The following is a 23263-nucleotide window of genomic DNA, read 5'->3' on the forward strand; positions in this document are numbered from 1 at the left end:
GACTTGTTACGTGCGCGCCTGCACAAACACCTGCCCTCTCCTTTGCCCTCAGGGCTGCGTTTGCGCTCCCTTTGCGTGGAGCAAGGGGCTGTGATGGAGCCCAGGGGAGGAGGTGGTGCACTGTGGGGGTGAGGGGAGGGGGCCCCCCGTTGCTGCTGCGCCTCAGCTGTGGGCGGGGTCTGGATGGAGGGGCCCCAGGTGCGGGCGGTGGGGCTGACGGTGCCGGCTCCTCCCTGGAAAAGGGGTGGTGCCCGGCTCCGGGGGGCCAGTGTGAGCCGAGCGCAGCTGTGGCAGAGCGTCAGCGGGCTGCGACTGTAGCGAGGGAGGAGGTGAGTGGGGGCTGGGTGGTGGAGCGCTGCGTCCCGGGTCAAGCCCCGAGGAGGGCTGCGGCGGGGCAGCGCCGGGTCGGAGCCGTAGCGGGCGGTGGGGAGAGCGAGGCTGTGCTGAGGGCTCGGTGGGGCTTCCGGGTGCATCGGCGGGAGGGACGGTGGCCCGCAGGGTCCGAGAGCGGGGAGGGCGGGCTGGCGGCGTGCCGGGAGCTGTGGTGTTGCGCCTGCCGGCTGGCCGTGCGGCCGTGTTGTGCCGCAGAGCATGGCGGGAGCTGTAGTCCTCGTGGGGCGCGGCTGCCGGGGCGGCCGTGTTGTGCCGCAGAGCATGCCGGGAGGTGTAGTCCTTGCGGGGCGCGGCTGCCGGGGCGGCCGTGTTGTGCCGCAGAGCATGCCGGGAGGTGTAGTCCTGGCGCAGTGGCTGCCGGCCCTGTCACGTGGCTCGCCGGGGCGTGGCGGGAGGCGCGGTCTTCCGGCGCTCGGGTGCCGGGCGGCCGTGCCGCGTGCGGTCGGCGCGGTGTATTTTTGGGGTTGGATTCGTGTTGATTTCTGGGGGCTTCCAGGTGCGGCCGCTCCCCGAGAAGCGGTGAGTTCCCCGGGAGCTGACAGAAGGGAAGAGGGAAAGGAGGAGGACCTTTTCCCCCTGCCCAGGGCGCAGATGATGGCCGCCTCCCCGGCTCGCCGGAGCTCCCGCTCAGCCTCCCCTGGCCCCCCCTTGCCCCGTGCGCCTGCCCCCAGCCCCGGCACCTCCCCTGAAGCGTGCTGCGTAGCCCTTGGCCGCCCCCAGGCCCTGTCGTGAAGGCAGCGAGCCGGCCCTCAAGCGCACTGGATTCCCCCTCGGCGCAGGGGCCCGTAGCAGTAGCGCGGGGAAGGGGCGGTGTGTCCAGAAGCCCCTGCGCAAGGAGGGGCTTTGGTCAGGGTCGATCGACGGTAATGACGGTCGCTGTTCCTTCTTTCCCTCTCCCAGAGACCGTGCTGAGGACGTGGTTGTCTGTCCTTCCCCCGGGGACGCCGTCGACTGCGGCCGTCTCAGGCTTGCGTGGCTTCTCTCTGCCCGGCTTTGCCATCCTCGCAGCGCCGGGGCGAAAAGGGACACACAGAGCCCTTCCCGGCTGTGGACAGGAGCTGCCTCGGCTGAAGCTGGAGACGCCGACGAAAGGTAAAGCAGAAGAAACTGAAGGCGCTCTGGCTGCCAGCTGCCTTCCTGCTGCAGGCAAGAGAGAGCCTGTCCCTGCAGGTGAGGGAGGAAGGATCCCCCTTCATAGCCCGCAGCGGGACAGGCCACCAATGTGCACCGCAGGGTCTGTACGCGTAACCCGGAGTTGGGTACGGGCGTGTAGTGCACGAGTGAGCTAGGCTACGTGCCGAGGAAGCCTCATCTCGTCAGAGCGGTAAGACACCCACGTATCCTCTTTAGGTGGAGAGTCTGGAGCTGCAGAAGAGGCAGGGAGGAGAGGAGGGGAAAGAAGCATCCGAACGGCTAAATTGTGCCAGCAGCGCTGAGAGCGAGAGTCGCGGTGAGTCCTGGGCCACTGGGGCCCCGTTGCCTCTCTTGTGCATCCTGGGCCCTCCCTGTCTCTCCCCTGGCCTCCTCTCTTTCCTTACCTGCTGCAAAATTTTTTTTTTTTTTTTTTTTCGCCCCCCCGCACCTTCTTTCTCCATCTCGCTCTGAGTGGCTCCCTGCCTCCCCGTCTTTTCAGTCCTCCCTCTCTCTGTCCTGTAGCCTGTGGCTACTTTTTCTTTCTCCGCCTCTCTCTGCCTGGCTCTGGCTCTGGCTCCGTTTTTATTTTTTTATTCCTCCTGCTCTGTCCTGTAGCCTGTAGGTATTTTGTCTTTCTCTGGCCCTCTTGGTCTGACTCCCTGCGTTACCGAAAAACGCGGTAAAATCGGAAACAACTCCTCAACGCCAATTTAGTATTAAAGAGCAGGCGTCGTTTATTCACGGCGCCAGACGCACGGGGGATCGCTCCTCCTGGCGTGCGTACCTCACACACCTTTCCCGTACAATTTGTAGATCAAAATTTTAGGTATTCATACATAGTCATTATTGTCCTGTCTACCGATCGGTACAAACTTGCTTGTTCCGTATGTAAATTACTGCGCAGGCTCGGTGGTGGTCCGTGAGTCGGTGGTCGCGATCTCCCCCTGCCAGAATTGCCTTTTGCCTTCTTGGCTCTTAATCTTGGCTAGTTTTCTCAGTCCGCTCCACGAAACCGCGTTTTGTCATCCTTTTCTGACAGAAGCACGTTGTCTGTTGTTCTGCTGACATTAACGATCGCCTAGTGACTAAAATGCAGATCGACAGATACACTGATTCGTACGCTCCATGTTCCCGTAATGGAACACCGTCTCTGGTTGGTTGATTTCATCGCTTTGGTTACACCTGTTCCTGTTGTTCAGTTTCTTCTTTTTTGGCTTTGTTTGATTCTCTCTGTGATTCTGTTTTTCTCTGCCTCGCTTTTCGCAGCTCCCCGTCCCTCACTTTGAATGCCCGTTATCCTTCACCAGCTCACTCTCCCTTGGTTGCCATCCCCGTTTCTGAATTCCTCCTGCTTTGCCACGTAGCCCGTGACTTTTTTCTTAATCTCTCTCTGTCTGCCTCAACGCTCCCGCCGCGCTTTTTAATTCGTCTGCTCTGCTCTGTACCCTGCTACTGTTCTTGCCTTTCTGAGTTCTTCTCTGTCCAGCTCCCTTTCCCTATTCATGAATTCCTGTTCTTCCTGCACCCGCCGCTGTTCCCTGGGATCTCCGTCTCTCTCTGTCCAGCTCCCTGTCCCTAGGTTTTAATTCCTGCCTCTGCCCGCTGTAGCCCGTCTAGATTTTTCTCTCGGCCTCTCTCTCTGTCCGGCTCCCTCTCTCTGTGTTCTAATTCCACGTTCTCTGTCACGTAGACCCGTGCTATTTGTTTGTCCTCATCTCTCTCTGTCCAGCTCCTTGCTGCTATGTCTTATTTCTTCCCTCTCTGTCTGTCTTTGTAGCCCATTGCTGTTGTTGTGGTTTTTTGGGTTTTTTTTTTTTCCCCCACTTGTTTCTTCATTTGTCTCTGCCTGCCTCCCGGTGCCTGATCTTTAATTCCTCCTTCCCTGTTGGGCCGCTGTTCCTTTTTTCCATTCTACGTTGTGTTCTCTTTGGTCTCCTGTTCTTATTCATCGGTTCCCTCCTCGCCGCCCTGTGGCTTGTCCCCATTTTAGTGTTGCCTCCCTCTCCCTCTCTCTGGCTTCTTGCCCCTGTTTTTAAAATTCCTCCCTCTCTTCTCTCTTCCCTGTCGGCCGTGTGATCTTCAGCCTTTCTCCACCTCTTTCTGCCCAGCTCTCTGTGTCTATTCATTAATTCTTCCCTCTCTGCCCTGTAGCCTGTAGCTTTTGTCCTTTCTCCATCTTGCTGTCTCTGGCTTCCCCGTGACCCTGTTTTAGAATTGTTTCTCTCTTCTTTCTGTACGCATTGCGATTCCTTTTGCTCCCCATCTCCCTTTGTTTTGGGTGTTGTTTTGTTGTTGTTTTTCTGGCTCCCTGTCCCTAATTCTTAATTCTCTGCCTTCTCATGCTCTGTACCACGTAGCCCCGTGGTTTGTTTTGTGGTGTTCCCTCCCCGGCCCCTTCCCTCCGTCGTTGGCTGTCTCGGCTCCCTGTCCCCGTGGCTTCATTCTTCCCTTTCTGCCCTGTTCTTGTCGCTTATCTTGTCTTTCTCCATCGCGCTCGGTCCAGCTTCCTGCCCCTATTCTTCTTTCCTCCCTCGCTGTCGTGCTGCCTGCCCCAGGTTCTTTGTGCGTCTCCAGCCTGCTCCTCTTCCTTCTTTGTTGGTCTGTGTCCTGCTCTTCCCTCTTTCTGCTGCCTCTCTTCCCCTCTCTCTGCTGCTTTTATCTCCAGCTCCGTCGGGCTCCCTGTCCTTCTCTGGCCGTCCTGTTCCCTGCCTCGTGCCTTCTCACTACACGCACACGCGCCCCCCCGCCCCCGTCCAGCCGGATGCCGCTCTTCTCTTCTCTCTTCCTACTGTCCTGTGCCCTGCTCCTCACCTTTGGTGGCCTCCCCCCCTGCCCAGCAGCCCGTCGCTCCAGGAGCCAGGCGACGGACGGTCCGTTCCCTGCCAAACCAGGGCAAGCGCGTGCCGTGGCTTAGCCCCAGCTGGCAACTCTGCACCAGGGAGCTGCTTGCTCGCTCCACCCTCAGTGGGCTGGGGGAGAGAGCTGGAAGGGTAAGAGTGAGAAAAATCATGGGTTGAGATCAAGACTGTTTAATAGGTAAAGCAAAAGCTGTGCGTGGAAGCAAAGCAAGGAATTAATTCACTCCTCCTTTTCGGCGGGCAGGTGTTGAGCCACCTCTGGGAAAGCAGGGCTCTGTCATGTGTAACGGTTACTTAGGGAGAGAAATGCCGTAGCCCCCGCCGCCCCCCAAGGGCTCCCCCTTCTTCCCCCAGCTGCGTGTGCTGAGCATGATGTCAAATGGTATGGAATATCCCTTTGGTCAGTTAGCTGGGAAAGCTTTCCCAGCTGTGTCCTCTCCCAGCCTACTTGCTGGTGGGGCACTGAGAGAACCGGAAGAGGCCCTGACTGTGGAAGCAGTGCTCAGCAAGAACCAAAACATCTCTACATTATTAACGGTGTTTTGAGCATAAATCCAAAACGTATCCCTTCCTAGCTGCTGTGGAGAAAATGAGCACTATCCCAGCCAACACCAGCTCCGTGCGGCTGCGGCAACGGCGGCCGAGGTGGCCTTGGGGCAGGGGGAGCGTTGGGGACCCTGATCCACGAATGGCTCCTGGGACTTGTTATGTGCGCGCCTGCACAAACACCTGCCCTCTCCTTTGCCCTCAGGGCTGCGTTTGCGCTGCCTTTGCGTGGAGCAAGGGGCTGTGATGGAGCCCAGGGGAGGAGGTGGTGCACTGTGGGGGTGAGGGGAGGGGGCCCCCCGTTGCTGCTGCGCCTCAGCTGTGGGCGGGGTCTGGATGGAGGGGCCCCAGGTGCGGGCGGTGGGGCTGACGGTGCCGGCTCCTCCCTGGAAAAGGGGTGGTGCCCGGCTCCGGGGGGCCAGTGTGAGCCGAGGGCGGGGCGGAGCGGAGCTGTGGCCGAGCGTCAGCGGGCTGCGACTGTAGCGAGGGAGGAGGTGAGCGGGGGCTGGGTGGTGGAGCGCTGCGTCCCGGGTCAAGCCCCGAGGAGGGCTGCGGCGGGGCAGCGCCGGGTCGGAGCCGGAGCGGGCGGTGGGGAGAGCGAGGCTGTGCTGAGGGCTCGGTGGGGCTTCCGGGTGCATCGGCGGGAGGGACGGTGGCCCGCAGGGTCCGAGAGCGGGGAGGGCGGGCTGGCGGCGTGCCGGGAGCTGTGGTGTTGCGCCTGCCGGCTGGCCGTGCGGCCGTGTTGTGCCGCAGAGCATGGCGGGAGCTGTAGTCCTCGTGGGGCGCGGCTGCCGGGGCGGCCGTGTTGTGCCGCAGAGCATGCCGGGAGGTGTAGTCCTTGTGGGGCGCGGCTGCGGGGCGGCCGTGTTGTGCCGCAGAGCATGCCGGGAGGTGTAGTCCTGGCGCAGTGGCTGCCGGCCCTGTCACGTGGTTCGCCGGGGCGTGGCGGGAGGCGCGGTCTTCCGGCGCTCGGGTGCCGGGCGGCCGTGCCGCGTACGGTCGGCGCGGTGTATTTTTGGGGTTGGATTCGTGTTGATTTCTGGGGGCTTCCAGGTGCGGCCGCTCCCCGAGAAGCGGTGAGTTCCCCGGGAGCTGACAGAAGGGAAGAGGGAAAGGAGGAGGACCTTTTCCCCCTGCCCAGGGCGCAGATGATGGCCGCCTCCCCGGCTCGCCGGAGCTCCCGCTCAGCCTCCCCTGGCCCCCCCTTGCCCCGTGCGCCTGCCCCCAGCCCCGGCACCTCCCCTGAAGCGTGCTGCGTAGCCCTCGGCCGCCCCCAGGCCCTGTCGTGAAGGCAGCGAGCCGGCCCTCAAGCGCACTGGATTCCCCCTCGGCGCAGGGGCCCGTAGCAGTAGCGCGGGGAAGGGGCGGTGTGTCCAGAAGCCCCTGCGCAAGGAGGGGCTTTGGTCAGGGTCGATCGACGGTAATGACGGTCGCTGTTCCTTCTTTCCCTCTCCCAGAGACCGTGCTGAGGACGTGGTTGTCTGTCCTTCCCCCGGGGACGCCGTCGACTGCGGCCGTCTCAGGCTTGCGTGGCTTCTCTCTGCCCGGCTTTGCCATCCTCGCAGCGCCGGGGCGAAAAGGGACACACAGAGCCCTTCCCGGCTGTGGACAGGAGCTGCCTCGGCTGAAGCTGGAGACGCCGACGAAAGGTAAAGCAGAAGAAACTGAAGGCGCTCTGGCTGCCAGCTGCCTTCCTGCTGCAGGCAAGAGAGAGCCTGTCCCTGCAGGTGAGGGAGGAAGGATCCCCCTTCATAGCCCGCAGCGGGACAGGCCACCAACGTGCACCGCAGGGTCTGTACGCGTAACTCGGAGTTGGGTACGGGCGTGTAGGGCACGAGCGAGCTAGGCTACGTGCCGAGGAAGCCTCATCTCGTCAGAGCGGTAAGACACCCACGTATCCTCTTTAGGTGGAGGTCGGCCTAGAGTCTGGAGCTGCAGAAGAGGCAGGGAGGAGAGGAGGGGAAAGAAGCATCCGAACGGCTAAATTGTGCCAGCAGCGCTGAGAGCGAGAGTCGCGGTGAGTCCTGGGCCACTGGGGCCCCGTTGCCTCTCTTGTGCATCCTGGGCCCTCCCTGTCTCTCCCCTGGCCCCCTCTCTTTCCTTACCTGCTGCAAAATTTTTTTTTTTTTTTTTCCCGCCCCCCCGCACCTTCTTTCTCCATCTCGCTCTGAGTGGCTCCCTGCCTCCCCGTCTTTTCAGTCCTCCCTCTCTCTGTCCTGTAGCCTGTGGCTACTTGTTCTTTCTCCGCCTCTCTCTGCCTGGCTCTGGCTCTGGCTCCGTTTTTATTTTTTTATTCCTCCTGCTCTGTCCTGTAGCCTGTAGGTATTTTGTCTTTCTCTGGCCCTCTTGGTCTGACTCCCTGCGTTACCGAAAAACGCGGTAAAATCGGAAACAACTCCTCAACGCCAATTTAGTATTAAAGAGCAGGCGTTGTTTATTCACGGCGCCAGACGCACGGGGGATCGCTCCTCCTGGCGTGCGTACCTCACACACCTTTCCCGTACAATTTGTAGATCAAAATTTTAGGTATTCATACATAGTCATTATTGTCCTGTCTACCGATCGGTACAAACTTGCTTGTTCCGTATGTAAATTACTGCGCAGGCTCGGTGGTGGTCCGTGAGTCGGTGGTCGCGATCTCCCCCTGCCAGAATTGCCTTTTGCCTTCTTGGCTCTTAATCTTGGCTAGTTTTCTCAGTCCGCTCCACGAAACCGCGTTTTGTCATCCTTTTCTGACAGAAGCACGTTGTCTGTTGTTCTGCTGACATTAACGATCGCCTAGTGACTAAAATGCAGATCGACAGATACACTGATTCGTACGCTCCATGTTCCCGTAATGGAACACCGTCTCTGGTTGGTTGATTTCATCGCTTTGGTTACACCTGTTCCTGTTGTTCAGTTTCTTCTTTTTTGGCTTTGTTTGATTCTCTCTGTGATTCTGTTTTTCTCTGCCTCGCTTTTCGCAGCTCCCCGTCCCTCACTTTGAATGCCCGTTATCCTTCACCAGCTCACTCTCCCTTGGTTGCCATCCCCGTTTCTGAATTCCTCCTGCTTTGCCACGTAGCCCGTGACTTTTTTCTTAATCTCTCTCTGTCTGCCTCAACGCTCCCGCCGCGCTTTTTAATTCGTCTGCTCTGCTCTGTACCCTGCTACTGTTCTTGCCTTTCTGAGTTCTTCTCTGTCCAGCTCCCTTTCCCTATTCATGAATTCCTGTTCTTCCTGCACCCGCCGCTGTTCCCTGGGATCTCCGTCTCTCTCTGTCCAGCTCCCTGTCCCTAGGTTTTAATTCCTGCCTCTGCCCGCTGTAGCCCGTCTAGATTTTTCTCTCGGCCTCTCTCTCTGTCCGGCTCCCTCTCTCTGTGTTCTAATTCCACGTTCTCTGTCACGTAGACCCGTGCTATTTGTTTGTCCTCATCTCTCTCTGTCCAGCTCCTCGCTGCGATGTTTTATTTCTTCCCTCTCTGTCTGTCTTTGTAGCCCATTGCTGTTGTTGTGGTTTTTTGGGGTTTTTTTTTTCCCCCACTTGTTTCTTCATTTGTCTCTGCCTGCCTCCCGGTGCCTGATCTTTAATTCCTCCTTCCCTGTTGGGCCGCTGTTCCTTTTTTCCATTCTACGTTGTGTTCTCTTTGGTCTCCTGTTCTTATTCATCGGTTCCCTCCTCGCCGCCCTGTGGCTTGTCCCCATTTTAGTGTTGCCTCCCTCTCCCTCTCTCTGGCTTCTTGCCCCTGTTTTTAAAATTCCTCCCTCTCTTCTCTCTTCCCTGTCGGCCGTGTGATCTTCAGCCTTTCTCCACCTCTTTCTGCCCAGCTCTCTGTGTCTATTCATTAATTCTTCCCTCTCTGCCCTGTAGCCTGTAGCTTTTGTCCTTTCTCCATCTTGCTGTCTCTGGCTTCCCCGTGACCCTGTTTTAGAATTGTTTCTCTCTTCTTTCTGTACGCATTGCGATTCCTTTTGCTCCCCATCTCCCTTTGTTTTGGGTGTTGTTTTGTTGTTGTTTTTCTGGCTCCCTGTCCCTAATTCTTAATTCTCTGCCTTCTCATGCTCTGTACCACGTAGCCCCGTGGTTTGTTTTGTGGTGTTCCCTCCCCGGCCCCTTCCCTCCGTCGTTGGCTGTCTCGGCTCCCTGTCCCCGTGGCTTCATTCTTCCCTTTCTGCCCTGTTCTTGTCGCTTATCTTGTCTTTCTCCATCGCGCTCGGTCCAGCTTCCTGCCCCTATTCTTCTTTCCTCCCTCGCTGTCGTGCTGCCTGCCCCAGGTTCTTTGTGCGTCTCCAGCCTGCTCCTCTTCCTTCTTTGTTGGTCTGTGTCCTGCTCTTCCCTCTTTCTGCTGCCTCTCTTCCCCTCTCTCTGCTGCTTTTATCTCCAGCTCCGTCGGGCTCCCTGTCCTTCTCTGGCCGTCCTGTTCCCTGCCTCGTGCCTTCTCACTACACGCACACGCGCCCCCCCGCCCCCGTCCAGCCGGATGCCGCTCTTCTCTTCTCTCTTCCTACTGTCCTGTGCCCTGCTCCTCACCTTTGGTGGCCTCCCCCCCTGCCCAGCAGCCCGTCGCTCCAGGAGCCAGGCGACGGACGGTCCGTTCCCTGCCAAACCAGGGCAAGCGCGTGCCGTGGCTTAGCCCCAGCTGGCAACTCTGCACCAGGGAGCTGCTTGCTCGCTCCACCCTCAGTGGGCTGGGGGAGAGAGCTGGAAGGGTAAGAGTGAGAAAAATCATGGGTTGAGATCAAGACTGTTTAATAGGTAAAGCAAAAGCTGTGCGTGGAAGCAAAGCAAGGAATTAATTCACTCCTCCTTTTCGGCGGGCAGGTGTTGAGCCACCTCTGGGAAAGCAGGGCTCTGTCATGTGTAACGGTTACTTAGGGAGAGAAATGCCGTAGCCCCCCCCGCCCCCCAAGGGCTCCCCCTTCTTCCCCCAGCTGCGTGTGCTGAGCATGATGTCAAATGGTATGGAATATCCCTTTGGTCAGTTAGCTGGGAAAGCTTTCCCAGCTGTGTCCTCTCCCAGCCTACTTGCTGGTGGGGCACTGAGAGAACCGGAAGAGGCCCTGACTGTGGAAGCAGTGCTCAGCAAGAACCAAAACATCTCTACATTATTAACGGTGTTTTGAGCATAAATCCAAAACGTATCCCTTCCTAGCTGCTGTGGAGAAAATGAGCACTATCCCAGCCAACACCAGCTCCGTGCGGCTGCGGCAACGGCGGCCGAGGTGGCCTTGGGGCAGGGGGAGCGTTGGGGACCCTGATCCACGAATGGCTCCTGGGACTTGTTACGTGCGCGCCTGCACAAACACCTGCCCTCTCCTTTGCCCTCAGGGCTGCGTTTGCGCTGCCTTTGCGTGGAGCAAGGGGCTGTGATGGAGCCCAGGGGAGGAGGTGGTGCACTGTGGGGGTGAGGGGAGGGGGCCCCCCGTTGCTGCTGCGCCTCAGCTGTGGGCGGGGTCTGGATGGAGGGGCCCCAGGTGCGGGCGGTGGGGCTGACGGTGCCGGCTCCTCCCTGGAAAAGGGGTGGTGCCCGGCTCCGGGGGGCCAGTGTGAGCCGAGGGCGGGGCGGAGCGGAGCTGTGGCCGAGCGTCAGCGGGCTGCGACTGTAGCGAGGGAGGAGGTGAGCGGGGGCTGGGTGGTGGAGCGCTGCGTCCCGGGTCAAGCCCCGAGGAGGGCTGCGGCGGGGCAGCGCCGGGTCGGAGCCGGAGCGGGCGGTGGGGAGAGCGAGGCTGTGCTGAGGGCTCGGTGGGGCTTCCGGGTGCATCGGCGGGAGGGACGGTGGCCCGCAGGGTCCGAGAGCGGGGAGGGCGGGCTGGCGGCGTGCCGGGAGCTGTGGTGTTGCGCCTGCCGGCTGGCCGTGCGGCCGTGTTGTGCCGCAGAGCATGGCGGGAGCTGTAGTCCTCGTGGGGCGCGGCTGCCGGGGCGGCCGTGTTGTGCCGCAGAGCATGCCGGGAGGTGTAGTCCTTGTGGGGCGCGGCTGCGGGGCGGCCGTGTTGTGCCGCAGAGCATGCCGGGAGGTGTAGTCCTGGCGCAGTGGCTGCCGGCCCTGTCACGTGGTTCGCCGGGGCGTGGCGGGAGGCGCGGTCTTCCGGCGCTCGGGTGCCGGGCGGCCGTGCCGCGTACGGTCGGCGCGGTGTATTTTTGGGGTTGGATTCGTGTTGATTTCTGGGGGCTTCCAGGTGCGGCCGCTCCCCGAGAAGCGGTGAGTTCCCCGGGAGCTGACAGAAGGGAAGAGGGAAAGGAGGAGGACCTTTTCCCCCTGCCCAGGGCGCAGATGATGGCCGCCTCCCCGGCTCGCCGGAGCTCCCGCTCAGCCTCCCCTGGCCCCCCCTTGCCCCGTGCGCCTGCCCCCAGCCCCGGCACCTCCCCTGAAGCGTGCTGCGTAGCCCTCGGCCGCCCCCAGGCCCTGTCGTGAAGGCAGCGAGCCGGCCCTCAAGCGCACTGGATTCCCCCTCGGCGCAGGGGCCCGTAGCAGTAGCGCGGGGAAGGGGCGGTGTGTCCAGAAGCCCCTGCGCAAGGAGGGGCTTTGGTCAGGGTCGGTCGACGGTAATGACGGTCGCTGTTCCTTCTTTCCCTCTCCCAGAGACCGTGCTGAGGACGTGGTTGTCTGTCCTTCCCCCGGGGACGCCGTCGACTGCGGCCGTCTCAGGCTTGCGTGGCTTCTCTCTGCCCGGCTTTGCCATCCTCGCAGCGCCGGGGCGAAAAGGGACACACAGAGCCCTTCCCGGCTGTGGACAGGAGCTGCCTCGGCTGAAGCTGGAGACGCCGACGAAAGGTAAAGCAGAAGAAACTGAAGGCGCTCTGGCTGCCAGCTGCCTTCCTGCTGCAGGCAAGAGAGAGCCTGTCCCTGCAGGTGAGGGAGGAAGGATCCCCCTTCATAGCCCGCAGCGGGACAGGCCACCAACGTGCACCGCAGGGTCTGTACGCGTAACCCGGAGTTGGGTACGGGCGTGTAGGGCACGAGCGAGCTAGGCTACGTGCCGAGGAAGCCTCATCTCGTCAGAGCGGTAAGACACCCACGTATCCTCTTTAGGTGGAGGTCGGCCTAGAGTCTGGAGCTGCAGAAGAGGCAGGGAGGAGAGGAGGGGAAAGAAGCATCCGAACGGCTAAATTGTGCCAGCAGCGCTGAGAGCGAGAGTCGCGGTGAGTCCTGGGCCACTGGGGCCCCGTTGCCTCTCTTGTGCATCCTGGGCCCTCCCTGTCTCTCCCCTGGCCTCCTCTCTTTCCTTACCTGCTGCAAAATTTTTTTTTTTTTTTTTTTTTCGCCCCCCCGCACCTTCTTTCTCCATCTCGCTCTGAGTGGCTCCCTGCCTCCCCGTCTTTTCAGTCCTCCCTCTCTCTGTCCTGTAGCCTGTGGCTACTTTTTCTTTCTCCGCCTCTCTCTGCCTGGCTCTGGCTCTGGCTCCGTTTTTATTTTTTTATTCCTCCTGCTCTGTCCTGTAGCCTGTAGGTATTTTGTCTTTCTCTGGCCCTCTTGGTCTGACTCCCTGCGTTACCGAAAAACGCGGTAAAATCGGAAACAACTCCTCAACGCCAATTTAGTATTAAAGAGCAGGCGTCGTTTATTCACGGCGCCAGACGCACGGGGGATCGCTCCTCCTGGCGTGCGTACCTCACACACCTTTCCCGTACAATTTGTAGATCAAAATTTTAGGTATTCATACATAGTCATTATTGTCCTGTCTACCGATCGGTACAAACTTGCTTGTTCCGTATGTAAATTACTGCGCAGGCTCGGTGGTGGTCCGTGAGTCGGTGGTCGCGATCTCCCCCTGCCAGAATTGCCTTTTGCCTTCTTGGCTCTTAATCTTGGCTAGTTTTCTCAGTCCGCTCCACGAAACCGCGTTTTGTCATCCTTTTCTGACAGAAGCACGTTGTCTGTTGTTCGCTGACATTAACGATCGCCTAGTGACTAAAATGCAGATCGACAGATACACTGATTCGTACGCTCCATGTTCCCGTAATGGAACACCGTCTCTGGTTGGTTGATTTCATCGCTTTGGTTACACCTGTTCCTGTTGTTCAGTTTCTTCCTTTTTTGGCTTTGTTTGATTCTCTCTGTGATTCTGTTTTTCTCTGCCTCGCTTTTCGCAGCTCCCCGTCCCTCACTTTGAATGCCCGTTATCCTTCACCAGCTCACTCTCCCTTGGTTGCCATCCCCGTTTCTGAATTCCTCCTGCTTTGCCACGTAGCCCGTGACTTTTTTCTTAATCTCTCTCTGTCTGCCTCAACGCTCCCGCCGCGCTTTTTAATTCGTCTGCTCTGCTCTGTACCCTGCTACTGTTCTTGCCTTTCTGAGTTCTTCTCTGTCCAGCTCCCTTTCCCTATTCATGAATTCCTGTTCTTCCTGCACCCGCCGCTGTTCCCTGGGATCTCCGTCTCTCTCTGTCCAGCTCCCTGTCCCTAGGTTTTAATTCCTGCCTCTGCCCGCTGTAGCCCGTCTAGATTTTTCTCTCGGCCTCTCTCTCTGTCCGGCTCCCTCTCTCTGTGTTCTAATTCCACGTTCTCTGTCACGTAGACCCGTGCTATTTGTTTGTCCTCATCTCTCTCTGTCCAGCTCCTCGCTGCGATGTTTTATTTCTTCCCTCTCTGTCTGTCTTTGTAGCCCATTGCTGTTGTTGTGGTTTTTTGGGGTTTTTTTTTTCCCCCACTTGTTTCTTCATTTGTCTCTGCCTGCCTCCCGGTGCCTGATCTTTAATTCCTCCTTCCCTGTTGGGCCGCTGTTCCTTTTTTCCATTCTACGTTGTGTTCTCTTTGGTCTCCTGTTCTTATTCATCGGTTCCCTCCTCGCCGCCCTGTGGCTTGTCCCCATTTTAGTGTTGCCTCCCTCTCCCTCTCTCTGGCTTCTTGCCCCTGTTTTTAAAATTCCTCCCTCTCTTCTCTCTTCCCTGTCGGCCGTGTGATCTTCAGCCTTTCTCCACCTCTTTCTGCCCAGCTCTCTGTGTCTATTCATTAATTCTTCCCTCTCTGCCCTGTAGCCTGTAGCTTTTGTCCTTTCTCCATCTTGCTGTCTCTGGCTTCCCCGTGACCCTGTTTTAGAATTGTTTCTCTCTTCTTTCTGTACGCATTGCGATTCCTTTTGCTCCCCATCTCCCTTTGTTTTGGGTGTTGTTTTGTTGTTGTTTTTCTGGCTCCCTGTCCCTAATTCTTAATTCTCTGCCTTCTCATGCTCTGTACCACGTAGCCCCGTGGTTTGTTTTGTGGTGTTCCCTCCCCGGCCCCTTCCCTCCGTCGTTGGCTGTCTCGGCTCCCTGTCCCCGTGGCTTCATTCTTCCCTTTCTGCCCTGTTCTTGTCGCTTATCTTGTCTTTCTCCATCGCGCTCGGTCCAGCTTCCTGCCCCTATTCTTCTTTCCTCCCTCGCTGTCGTGCTGCCTGCCCCAGGTTCTTTGTGCGTCTCCAGCCTGCTCCTCTTCCTTCTTTGTTGGTCTGTGTCCTGCTCTTCCCTCTTTCTGCTGCCTCTCTTCCCCTCTCTCTGCTGCTTTTATCTCCAGCTCCGTCGGGCTCCCTGTCCTTCTCTGGCCGTCCTGTTCCCTGCCTCGTGCCTTCTCACTACACGCACACGCGCCCCCCCGCCCCCGTCCAGCCGGATGCCGCTCTTCTCTTCTCTCTTCCTACTGTCCTGTGCCCTGCTCCTCACCTTTGGTGGCCTCCCCCCCTGCCCAGCAGCCCGTCGCTCCAGGAGCCAGGCGACGGACGGTCCGTTCCCTGCCAAACCAGGGCAAGCGCGTGCCGTGGCTTAGCCCCAGCTGGCAACTCTGCACCAGGGAGCTGCTTGCTCGCTCCACCCTCAGTGGGCTGGGGGAGAGAGCTGGAAGGGTAAGAGTGAGAAAAATCATGGGTTGAGATCAAGACTGTTTAATAGGTAAAGCAAAAGCTGTGCGTGGAAGCAAAGCAAGGAATTAATTCACTCCTCCTTTTCGGCGGGCAGGTGTTGAGCCACCTCTGGGAAAGCAGGGCTCTGTCATGTGTAACGGTTACTTAGGGAGAGAAATGCCGTAGCCCCCCCCGCCCCCCAAGGGCTCCCCCTTCTTCCCCCAGCTGCGTGTGCTGAGCATGATGTCAAATGGTATGGAATATCCCTTTGGTCAGTTAGCTGGGAAAGCTTTCCCAGCTGTGTCCTCTCCCAGCCTACTTGCTGGTGGGGCACTGAGAGAACCGGAAGAGGCCCTGACTGTGGAAGCAGTGCTCAGCAAGAACCAAAACATCTCTACATTATTAACGGTGTTTTGAGCATAAATCCAAAACGTATCCCTTCCTAGCTGCTGTGGAGAAAATGAGCACTATCCCAGCCAACACCAGCTCCGTGCGGCTGCGGCAACGGCGGCCGAGGTGGCCTTGGGGCAGGGGGAGCGTTGGGGACCCTGATCCACGAATGGCTCCTGGGACTTGTTACGTGCGCGCCTGCACAAACACCTGCCCTCTCCTTTGCCCTCAGGGCTGCGTTTGCGCTGCCTTTGCGTGGAGCAAGGGGCTGTGATGGAGCCCAGGGGAGGAGGTGGTGCACTGTGGGGGTGAGGGGAGGGGGCCCCCCGTTGCTGCTGCGCCTCAGCTGTGGGCGGGGTCTGGATGGAGGGGCCCCAGGTGCGGGCGGTGGGGCTGACGGTGCCGGCTCCTCCCTGGAAAAGGGGTGGTGCCCGGCTCCGGGGGGCCAGTGTGAGCCGAGGGCGGAGCGGAGCGGAGCTGTGGCCGAGCGTCAGCGGGCTGCGACTGTAGCGAGGGAGGAGGTGAGCGGGGGCTGGGTGGTGGAGCGCTGCGTCCCGGGTCAAGCCCCGAGGAGGGCTGCGGCGGGGCAGCGCCGGGTCGGAGCCGGAGCGGGCGGTGGGGAGAGCGAGGCTGTGCTGAGGGCTCGGTGGGGCTTCCGGGTGCATCGGCGGGAGGGACGGTGGCCCGCAGGGTCCGAGAGCGGGGAGGGCGGGCTGGCGGCGTGCCGGGAGCTGTGGTGTTGCGCCTGCCGGCTGGCCGTGCGGCCGTGTTGTGCCGCAGAGCATGGCGGGAGCTGTAGTCCTCGTGGGGCGCGGCTGCCGGGGCGGCCGTGTTGTGCCGCAGAGCATGCCGGGAGGTGTAGTCCTTGTGGGGCGCGGCTGCGGGGCGGCCGTGTTGTGCCGCAGAGCATGCCGGGAGGTGTAGTCCTGGCGCAGTGGCTGCCGGCCCTGTCACGTGGTTCGCCGGGGCGTGGCGGGAGGCGCGGTCTTCCGGCGCTCGGGTGCCGGGCGGCCGTGCCGCGTACGGTCGGCGCGGTGTATTTTTGGGGTTGGATTCGTGTTGATTTCTGGGGGCTTCCAGGTGCGGCCGCTCCCCGAGAAGCGGTGAGTTCCCCGGGAGCTGACAGAAGGGAAGAGGGAAAGGAGGAGGACCTTTTCCCCCTGCCCAGGGCGCAGATGATGGCCGCCTCCCCGGCTCGCCGGAGCTCCCGCTCAGCCTCCCCTGGCCCCCCCTTGCCCCGTGCGCCTGCCCCCAGCCCCGGCACCTCCCCTGAAGCGTGCTGCGTAGCCCTCGGCCGCCCCCAGGCCCTGTCGTGAAGGCAGCGAGCCGGCCCTCAAGCGCACTGGATTCCCCCTCGGCGCAGGGGCCCGTAGCAGTAGCGCGGGGAAGGGGCGGTGTGTCCAGAAGCCCCTGCGCAAGGAGGGGCTTTGGTCAGGGTCGATCGACGGTAATGACGGTCGCTGTTCCTTCTTTCCCTCTCCCAGAGACCGTGCTGAGGACGTGGTTGTCTGTCCTTCCCCCGGGGACGCCGTCGACTGCGGCCGTCTCAGGCTTGCGTGGCTTCTCTCTGCCCGGCTTTGCCATCCTCGCAGCGCCGGGGCGAAAAGGGACACACAGAGCCCTTCCCGGCTGTGGACAGGAGCTGCCTCGGCTGAAGCTGGAGACGCCGACGAAAGGTAAAGCAGAAGAAACTGAAGGCGCTCTGGCTGCCAGCTGCCTTCCTGCTGCAGGCAAGAGAGAGCCTGTCCCTGCAGGTGAGGGAGGAAGGATCCCCCTTCATAGCCCGCAGCGGGACAGGCCACCAACGTGCACCGCAGGGTCTGTACGCGTAACTCGGAGTTGGGTACGGGCGTGTAGGGCACGAGCGAGCTAGGCTACGTGCCGAGGAAGCCTCATCTCGTCAGAGCGGTAAGACACCCACGTATCCTCTTTAGGTGGAGGTCGGCCTAGAGTCTGGAGCTGCAGAAGAGGCAGGGAGGAGAGGAGGGGAAAGAAGCATCCGAACGGCTAAATTGTGCCAGCAGCGCTGAGAGCGAGAGTCGCGGTGAGTCCTGGGCCACTGGGGCCCCGTTGCCTCTCTTGTGCATCCTGGGCCCTCCCTGTCTCTCCCCTGGCCCCCTCTCTTTCCTTACCTGCTGCAAAATTTTTTTTTTTTTTTTTCCCGCCCCCCCGCACCTTCTTTCTCCATCTCGCTCTGAGTGGCTCCCTGCCTCCCCGTCTTTTCAGTCCTCCCTCTCTCTGTCCTGTAGCCTGTGGCTACTTGTTCTTTCTCCGCCTCTCTCTGCCTGGCTCTGGCTCTGGCTCCGTTTTTATTTTTTTATTCCTCCTGCTCTGTCCTGTAGCCTGTAGGTATTTTGTCTTTCTCTGGCCCTCTTGGTCTGACTCCCTGCGTTACCGAAAAACGCGGTAAAATCGGAAACAACTCCTCAACGCCAATTTAGTATTAAAGAGCAGGCGTTGTTTATTCACGGCGCCAGACGCACGGGGGATCGCTCCTCCTGGCGTGCGTACCTCACACACCTTTCCCGTACAATTTGTAGATCAAAATTTTAGGTATTCATACATAGTCATTATTGTCCTGTCTACCGATCGGTACAAACTTGCTTGTTCCGTATGTAAATTACTGCGCAGGCTCGGTGGTGGTCCGTGAGTCGGTGGTCGCGATCTCCCCCTGCCAGAATTGCCTTTTGCCTTCTTGGCTCTTAATCTTGGCTAGTTTTCTCAGTCCGCTCCACGAAACCGCGTTTTGTCATCCTTTTCTGACAGAAGCACGTTGTCTGTTGTTCTGCTGACATTAACGATCGCCTAGTGACTAAAATGCAGATCGACAGATACACTGATTCGTACGCTCCATGTTCCCGTAATGGAACACCGTCTCTGGTTGGTTGATTTCATCGCTTTGGTTACACCTGTTCCTGTTGTTCAGTTTCTTCTTTTTTGGCTTTGTTTGATTCTCTCTGTGATTCTGTTTTTCTCTGCCTCGCTTTTCGCAGCTCCCCGTCCCTCACTTTGAATGCCCGTTATCCTTCACCAGCTCACTCTCCCTTGGTTGCCATCCCCGTTTCTGAATTCCTCCTGCTTTGCCACGTAGCCCGTGACTTTTTTCTTAATCTCTCTCTGTCTGCCTCAACGCTCCCGCCGCGCTTTTTAATTCGTCTGCTCTGCTCTGTACCCTGCTACTGTTCTTGCCTTTCTGAGTTCTTCTCTGTCCAGCTCCCTTTCCCTATTCATGAATTCCTGTTCTTCCTGCACCCGCCGCTGTTCCCTGGGATCTCCGTCTCTCTCTGTCCAGCTCCCTGTCCCTAGGTTTTAATTCCTGCCTCTGCCCGCTGTAGCCCGTCTAGATTTTTCTCTCGGCCTCTCTCTCTGTCCGGCTCCCTCTCTCTGTGTTCTAATTCCACGTTCTCTGTCACGTAGACCCGTGCTATTTGTTTGTCCTCATCTCTCTCTGTCCAGCTCCTCGCTGCGATGTTTTATTTCTTCCCTCTCTGTCTGTCTTTGTAGCCCATTGCTGTTGTTGTGGTTTTTTGGGGTTTTTTTTTTTCCCCCACTTGTTTCTTCATTTGTCTCTGCCTGCCTCCCGGTGCCTGATCTTTAATTCCTCCTTCCCTGTTGGGCCGCTGTTCCTTTTTTCCATTCTACGTTGTGTTCTCTTTGGTCTCCTGTTCTTATTCATCGGTTCCCTCCTCGCCGCCCTGTGGCTTGTCCCCATTTTAGTGTTGCCTCCCTCTCCCTCTCTCTGGCTTCTTGCCCCTGGTTTTAAAATTCCTCCCTCTCTTCTCTCTTCCCTGTCGGCCGTGTGATCTTCAGCCTTTCTCCACCTCTTTCTGCCCAGCTCTCTGTGTCTATTCATTAATTCTTCCCTCTCTGCCCTGTAGCCTGTAGCTTTTGTCCTTTCTCCATCTTGCTGTCTCTGGCTTCCCCGTGACCCTGTTTTAGAATTGTTTCTCTCTTCTTTCTGTACGCATTGCGATTCCTTTTGCTCCCCATCTCCCTTTGTTTTGGGTGTTGTTTTGTTGTTGTTTTTCTGGCTCCCTGTCCCTAATTCTTAATTCTCTGCCTTCTCATGCTCTGTACCACGTAGCCCCGTGGTTTGTTTTGTGGTGTTCCCTCCCCGGCCCCTTCCCTCCGTCGTTGGCTGTCTCGGCTCCCTGTCCCCGTGGCTTCATTCTTCCCTTTCTGCCCTGTTCTTGTCGCTTATCTTGTCTTTCTCCATCGCGCTCGGTCCAGCTTCCTGCCCCTATTCTTCTTTCCTCCCTCGCTGTCGTGCTGCCTGCCCCAGGTTCTTTGTGCGTCTCCAGCCTGCTCCTCTTCCTTCTTTGTTGGTCTGTGTCCTGCTCTTCCCTCTTTCTGCTGCCTCTCTTCCCCTCTCTCTGCTGCTTTTATCTCCAGCTCCGTCGGGCTCCCTGTCCTTCTCTGGCCGTCCTGTTCCCTGCCTCGTGCCTTCTCACTACACGCACACGCGCCCCCCCGCCCCCGTCCAGCCGGATGCCGCTCTTCTCTTCTCTCTTCCTACTGTCCTGTGCCCTGCTCCTCACCTTTGGTGGCCTCCCCCCCTGCCCAGCAGCCCGTCGCTCCAGGAGCCAGGCGACGGACGGTCCGTTCCCTGCCAAACCAGGGCAAGCGCGTGCCGTGGCTTAGCCCCAGCTGGCAACTCTGCACCAGGGAGCTGCTTGCTCGCTCCACCCTCAGTGGGCTGGGGGAGAGAGCTGGAAGGGTAAGAGTGAGAAAAATCATGGGTTGAGATCAAGACTGTTTAATAGGTAAAGCAAAAGCTGTGCGTGGAAGCAAAGCAAGGAATTAATTCACTCCTCCTTTTCGGCGGGCAGGTGTTGAGCCACCTCTGGGAAAGCAGGGCTCTGTCATGTGTAACGGTTACTTAGGGAGAGAAATGCCGTAGCCCCCCCCGCCCCCCAAGGGCTCCCCCTTCTTCCCCCAGCTGCGTGTGCTGAGCATGATGTCAAATGGTATGGAATATCCCTTTGGTCAGTTAGCTGGGAAAGCTTTCCCAGCTGTGTCCTCTCCCAGCCTACTTGCTGGTGGGGCACTGAGAGAACCGGAAGAGGCCCTGACTGTGGAAGCAGTGCTCAGCAAGAACCAAAACATCTCTACATTATTAACGGTGTTTTGAGCATAAATCCAAAACGTATCCCTTCCTAGCTGCTGTGGAGAAAATGAGCACTATCCCAGCCAACACCAGCTCCGTGCGGCTGCGGCAACGGCGGCCGAGGTGGCCTTGGGGCAGGGGGAGCGTTGGGGACCCTGATCCACGAATGGCTCCTGGGACTTGTTACGTGCGCGCCTGCACAAACACCTGCCCTCTCCTTTGCCCTCAGGGCTGCGTTTGCGCTGCCTTTGCGTGGAGCAAGGGGCTGTGATGGAGCCCAGGGGAGGAGGTGGTGCACTGTGGGGGTGAGGGGAGGGGGCCCCCCGTTGCTGCTGCGCCTCAGCTGTGGGCGGGGTCTGGATGGAGGGGCCCCAGGTGCGGGCGGTGGGGCTGACGGTGCCGGCTCCTCCCTGGAAAAGGGGTGGTGCCCGGCTCCGGGGGGCCAGTGTGAGCCGAGGGCGGAGCGGAGCGGAGCTGTGGCCGAGCGTCAGCGGGCTGCGACTGTAGCGAGGGAGGAGGTGAGCGGGGGCTGGGTGGTGGAGCGCTGCGTCCCGGGTCAAGCCCCGAGGAGGGCTGCGGCGGGGCAGCGCCGGGTCGGAGCCGGAGCGGGCGGTGGGGAGAGCGAGGCTGTGCTGAGGGCTCGGTGGGGCTTCCGGGTGCATCGGCGGGAGGGACGGTGGCCCGCAGGGTCCGAGAGCGGGGAGGGCGGGCTGGCGGCGTGCCGGGAGCTGTGGTGTTGCGCCTGCCGGCTGGCCGTGCGGCCGTGTTGTGCCGCAGAGCATGGCGGGAGCTGTAGTCCTCGTGGGGCGCGGCTGCCGGGGCGGCCGTGTTGTGCCGCAGAGCATGCCGGGAGGTGTAGTCCTTGTGGGGCGCGGCTGCGGGGCGGCCGTGTTGTGCCGCAGAGCATGCCGGGAGGTGTAGTCCTGGCGCAGTGGCTGCCGGCCCTGTCACGTGGTTCGCCGGGGCGTGGCGGGAGGCGCGGTCTTCCGGCGCTCGGGTGCCGGGCGGCCGTGCCGCGTACGGTCGGCGCGGTGTATTTTTGGGGTTGGATTCGTGTTGATTTCTGGGGGCTTCCAGGTGCGGCCGCTCCCCGAGAAGCGGTGAGTTCCCCGGGAGCTGACAGAAGGGAAGAGGGAAAGGAGGAGGACCTTTTCCCCCTGCCCAGGGCGCAGATGATGGCCGCCTCCCCGGCTCGCCGGAGCTCCCGCTCAGCCTCCCCTGGCCCCCCCTTGCCCCGTGCGCCTGCCCCCAGCCCCGGCACCTCCCCTGAAGCGTGCTGCGTAGCCCTCGGCCGCCCCCAGGCCCTGTCGTGAAGGCAGCGAGCCGGCCCTCAAGCGCACTGGATTCCCCCTCGGCGCAGGGGCCCGTAGCAGTAGCGCGGGGAAGGGGCGGTGTGTCCAGAAGCCCCTGCGCAAGGAGGGGCTTTGGTCAGGGTCGGTCGACGGTAATGACGGTCGCTGTTCCTTCTTTCCCTCTCCCAGAGACCGTGCTGAGGACGTGGTTGTCTGTCCTTCCCCCGGGGACGCCGTCGACTGCGGCCGTCTCAGGCTTGCGTGGCTTCTCTCTGCCCGGCTTTGCCATCCTCGCAGCGCCGGGGCGAAAAGGGACACACAGAGCCCTTCCCGGCTGTGGACAGGAGCTGCCTCGGCTGAAGCTGGAGACGCCGACGAAAGGTAAAGCAGAAGAAACTGAAGGCGCTCTGGCTGCCAGCTGCCTTCCTGCTGCAGGCAAGAGAGAGCCTGTCCCTGCAGGTGAGGGAGGAAGGATCCCCCTTCATAGCCCGCAGCGGGACAGGCCACCAACGTGCACCGCAGGGTCTGTACGCGTAACCCGGAGTTGGGTACGGGCGTGTAGGGCACGAGCGAGCTAGGCTACGTGCCGAGGAAGCCTCATCTCGTCAGAGCGGTAAGACACCCACGTATCCTCTTTAGGTGGAGGTCGGCCTAGAGTCTGGAGCTGCAGAAGAGGCAGGGAGGAGAGGAGGGGAAAGAAGCATCCGAACGGCTAAATTGTGCCAGCAGCGCTGAGAGCGAGAGTCGCGGTGAGTCCTGGGCCACTGGGGCCCCGTTGCCTCTCTTGTGCATCCTGGGCCCTCCCTGTCTCTCCCCTGGCCTCCTCTCTTTCCTTACCTGCTGCAAAATTTTTTTTTTTTTTTTTTTTTCGCCCCCCCGCACCTTCTTTCTCCATCTCGCTCTGAGTGGCTCCCTGCCTCCCCGTCTTTTCAGTCCTCCCTCTCTCTGTCCTGTAGCCTGTGGCTACTTGTTCTTTCTCCGCCTCTCTCTGCCTGGCTCTGGCTCTGGCTCCGTTTTTATTTTTTTATTCCTCCTGCTCTGTCCTGTAGCCTGTAGGTATTTTGTCTTTCTCTGGCCCTCTTGGTCTGACTCCCTGCGTTACCGAAAAACGCGGTAAAATCGGAAACAACTCCTCAACGCCAATTTAGTATTAAAGAGCAGGCGTTGTTTATTCACGGCGCCAGACGCACGGGGGATCGCTCCTCCTGGCGTGCGTACCTCACACACCTTTCCCGTACAATTTGTAGATCAAAATTTTAGGTATTCATACATAGTCATTATTGTCCTGTCTACCGATCGGTACAAACTTGCTTGTTCCGTATGTAAATTACTGCGCAGGCTCGGTGGTGGTCCGTGAGTCGGTGGTCGCGATCTCCCCCTGCCAGAATTGCCTTTTGCCTTCTTGGCTCTTAATCTTGGCTAGTTTTCTCAGTCCGCTCCACGAAACCGCGTTTTGTCATCCTTTTCTGACAGAAGCACGTTGTCTGTTGTTCTGCTGACATTAACGATCGCCTAGTGACTAAAATGCAGATCGACAGATACACTGATTCGTACGCTCCATGTTCCCGTAATGGAACACCGTCTCTGGTTGGTTGATTTCATCGCTTTGGTTACACCTGTTCCTGTTGTTCAGTTTCTTCTTTTTTGGCTTTGTTTGATTCTCTCTGTGATTCTGTTTTTCTCTGCCTCGCTTTTCGCAGCTCCCCGTCCCTCACTTTGAATGCCCGTTATCCTTCACCAGCTCACTCTCCC

The 23263-nt window shown here is 59.5% G+C and overlaps 1 long non-coding RNA gene across 1 annotated transcript; it reads left to right on the forward strand.

Moving 5' to 3' along the window:
- The first annotated feature begins 1753 nt into the window (after positions 1-1753).
- On the forward strand, positions 1754-23202 carry LOC142056868 (uncharacterized). The gene is made up of 9 exons (XR_012660453.1): positions 1754-1843; positions 6389-6580; positions 6839-6948; positions 11492-11683; positions 11942-12051; positions 16597-16788; positions 17047-17156; positions 21701-21892; positions 22151-23202. It is a non-coding gene; the product is annotated as an uncharacterized LOC142056868 (long non-coding RNA).
- The last annotated feature ends 61 nt before the right edge of the window (positions 23203-23263 follow it).

This window comes from Phalacrocorax aristotelis, chromosome 4, assembly GCF_949628215.1.
Source record: "Phalacrocorax aristotelis chromosome 4, bGulAri2.1, whole genome shotgun sequence".
NCBI classification, from domain to species: domain Eukaryota; kingdom Metazoa; phylum Chordata; class Aves; order Suliformes; family Phalacrocoracidae; genus Phalacrocorax; species Phalacrocorax aristotelis.